Below are 3550 nucleotides of genomic sequence, written 5' to 3' on the forward strand. Positions count from 1 at the left end.
TTCCCTTCTTCACTCACCCAAACTCGACAACTTTTGTATTTAAACACGTCAAATAGTGAGAGCGTGTCGCTACCGGGAATACACATAGGGAATTACCTAGGCGAGAGAAATGTGCGAGAGAGGAGCCCAAACTAGGGGAGAATTGTGCCCCTCTGCAGCCCCCGAAACTTGTGTCGTGGCAACGAGAGGTACAGAAACCAGCTGCAGACAGGGAGGATATTTTCATCGTGTCCTGAGATCTGTTTATTTCTTTATTTCTCTATTTACAGAAGTATTTGGATGTGCAGGCTAATCACCTTTAATTTTTCATTTGCTTGTTACAGATGTCTACCCCGTTGCTCTCAAGGTAATCTAGACAGACGCAGCTGAAAGCCTGAATCTTATGCCTTAGACATCAAAGCAAGCTCGCACAAAGAAGTATTTCTTCACAACGGTGAATCTTCATGGTAAGTTAGGATTTCTATGGCAATAGGCAAGTCATAGTTAAATAGTGAAAGGCGAAGTCTGGAGCCCGTCCAGTCTTTTCATTAAGGACATAATATTTACGTCTAACAGGCCCTTTTTCTTGTGTATACAAGTATATATTTTTGTTTGACGCGAACTAAATCATTTTCATTTAATTTCCGGTAAACAAAACCCACGCGAACAGGGCACTTGTTCCAGACGATAATAAAAATGGATAAGACTGTCAGGAAGAAAAGGCCCGCTTGAACCGTCGCCTCAGCTCACTTTTGTTTCTGCTTTCTGCCGGGATCAGAGAATGCGTTTGGGATTTGAGAGCGAGTTTCTAAAGGCAAGGAAATGGTTTTTAAGGGGGAAAAGAAAAGGAGAAAGGTCTAATCAAGCTCGGGTTGTTCAAAGGGTCTGATTTTGGGGTTGAAAGTGTGAGTTTTATGGTGCATCAGCATGCCACGTTAGGATCGCTATGGTAATGAGGAGAGCAATAGCAAGCGGCCTTCAAAGGAGGCACACTCCATTTGAGACAGTCTATTAAGATACATTTGCACTGACCTTTGGTTTCATGCTAGCTTAATACACTCAATCTGCTCCCTGCTAGAGATATACTTCCTCCACCTAATGCACTTCGGCGGAATTGGGGTTTGCTGGGCTTTTCCCTCCCCCGAGCCGGGCTCTGCTGCGGTGCTGTAGCCCCGCTCTCCTTCTCTCCAGAGTAAGGGGCTGCCAGCCAGGCTCGGGGCGAGCTCTCGTTGCCTCTCCCCAGCGTTTCTGCCCAGATTCTCGTTGAAAAACCCGGCCACAAAGCCCGAGAAGTGTTTCCCTCTCCTCCCCGCCACCCCTCGCAGGGGAAGGTAGTCTGGGGACCAAAAGAGACATCCTTGGGCTGCCTCAGCCCCAGGGACTAGGTGTGCTGATGGAGGTCCCCCAGGACCCGGGAAAGGGGGCGAGGGCCAGGGGCAGCTGCCCGTGCCCCCCTTCCCTTCCCACCCCACCCTGGCTGGCCGGCGCTGCGCAGCGGCGAGCGGAGGCTCCGTGGTGCGGGGGAACTTGACACCCGCACGACCGGGGCCATGGGCGCTGGGCCATGGGCCCGGGAAAGTTAGAAGTCCATGTTCCAGTAATTGTCTTGTTGTTTATTTTATCCAAGTACCCTAGTGAATAGGGGAAAAATAAACACGATGAAAAAAAATTCAAACAGTTGAGTCGTCTTTAGTGCCAGCCCTTGTGGTTGAATAAAAAGGATGGTCCAATTTCTATTGAGCTGAGAAATCTTTGAAGTGGGAGTTATTATCTGAGAAATTCCTGCTCGTCGTCCTAACAACGCTGATGAAACGTAAAAGGTTCTTTGTCAGCGATTTGTTCTCCTCTCTGTCAAACTCACCCTGCCCGTTAGATTTAAACCGTTTCTAAAGAGATAAAATCAAACTTTTAAAGATAACTTTAGGGGCCCAGAGGGTGCAGAAAATACCAAACTACCGAATCCTGTGTATAGACATACATCTGGATATATGTGGCTGTATCTGTGTGAAACTCTGTCTGTGTACAGACCTCCATAGATGTCTGTATGACCTTACTGTTCGAAAGTTGAAATGATGTCCATTTTTTTGCATTTTATCCTCTGAACTTTTACGTCTAATAAATTATTCCTACACATATGCTGCACAGAATGCGGTTCTTGGGAGAGGGCAGAAATGTTGGCTTTCATTAACACCAGTATGTGACCAACAAACGTTTTCTTTCCAGTAGAGTGAAAGCAAGAGCATAGACATAAGAGTAAAGGCTTTGATCATTTTAACAGTCCGAATACCTATTAAGCATGTATATACTGCAATGTATCGAAGTTGTTAACGCATTCAAAGCGATGGCTTCCATATGCTCTCATGTTTTATTGTCCGTAAGTGTAAAGATAGTCAAACTGCATCCCTTTTGTATCTTCATTTTATAAACATCATGGTGTATACTGAAATGATTCCCTGATCAAGATTTATTTAGTAGTTTCTCATTAGGGATCATGCAATGCTCTGTTCGTAACGCGAATTCCTTGAAGTTGTAACTCATCAGTGTGCTTCTGTTTTAGTTGCTACAGAATGATCTGAGCCCAATCCTGCCATTCTAAGCAACCCCATTAATTTAATGGGACTTTTCCTGAGTAAAGACCGAGTCAAACTGCAGTGGAGTGGGTATTATTATTATTATTGTTATTGTTATTATTAATTCTGGGTCTTGGCATATTTATGGGAAAATCTACCACATTCCTTGTGAACTGTACAGAGGAGAACCCTCTGAAAATGTAGCTCGCAAAAAACATTTGCAATGTTGATATGTTGTATCACTTTCCAGACATCTTATATTCCATATTTCCCTTCATCACATGTTTGGTAATGAAGGAATGTTCTGTTGTGAGTTTGAACATACTATTTATTTTTTAATATTTGGATTTTTTTACAATAAATATTTATAAACGTTTCGATTCTATGGTTATTTTTTAAAATGTGCACTTTTAAAATATGTGTTTGTACTGATGATACCAAGCCATTCCTAAAACACTGTGTAATCAACCCTGTCTTTCTGTTGACTTTTATATTAGTTGAAAAAAATTTCCCCAAAGCCGTGTACTTTTAATGTGGTGTACAATCAAGTACTAATCAGTGGTTTTTGTTGGTCTTTAACCTCTTTAATGTTAATCGTTTTAGGTTGGCATTTGCATTAAAAGGACAAAACAAAACACTTCTTTGGCTTCATTTCTGAGATAACATTTTTTCAGAGCGGAGACTTCAAAGAAATTGTACTTTCAATCTTGAGCGAGGTGCAGAGTGTGAAAACAGAGCCCGGTGTCACCCAGGTGAAGCCCTGTCCATTTGTTGTCCTCCCCAGTTACCTCTGCAACACCCTGACTCCTGCACACGCAGTTTGCGGTTCAGGGGTCACTAAGGCGGTTCTGGGGTCCCTAACACTCTGGATATTGGCGAGAGTTTCCAGGCGGAGCCGCCCCCGAAAGGCTGCTGCTCCCCTCCGCCCCCGAGGGGTTATTGTTTTGGAAGAGCGGGTGAAGGATGAAAGTATTTATTTGAAGAATTTCCCCCCCCCCCCC

The 3550-nt window shown here is 43.9% G+C and overlaps 1 long non-coding RNA gene across 1 annotated transcript; it reads left to right on the forward strand.

Annotated features, from left to right (window-relative positions):
* The first annotated feature begins 328 nt into the window (after positions 1–328).
* On the forward strand, positions 329–3186 carry LOC113483622. Its single transcript, XR_003399059.1, has 2 exons — positions 329–446; positions 650–3186. It is a non-coding gene; the product is annotated as an uncharacterized LOC113483622 (long non-coding RNA).
* Positions 3187–3550: the final 364 nt, after the last annotated feature.

The sequence above is a fragment of the Athene cunicularia genome (genome assembly GCF_003259725.1).
Source record: "Athene cunicularia isolate RWA chromosome 9 unlocalized genomic scaffold, athCun1 chr9_part1, whole genome shotgun sequence".
Lineage (NCBI taxonomy): Eukaryota > Metazoa > Chordata > Aves > Strigiformes > Strigidae > Athene > Athene cunicularia.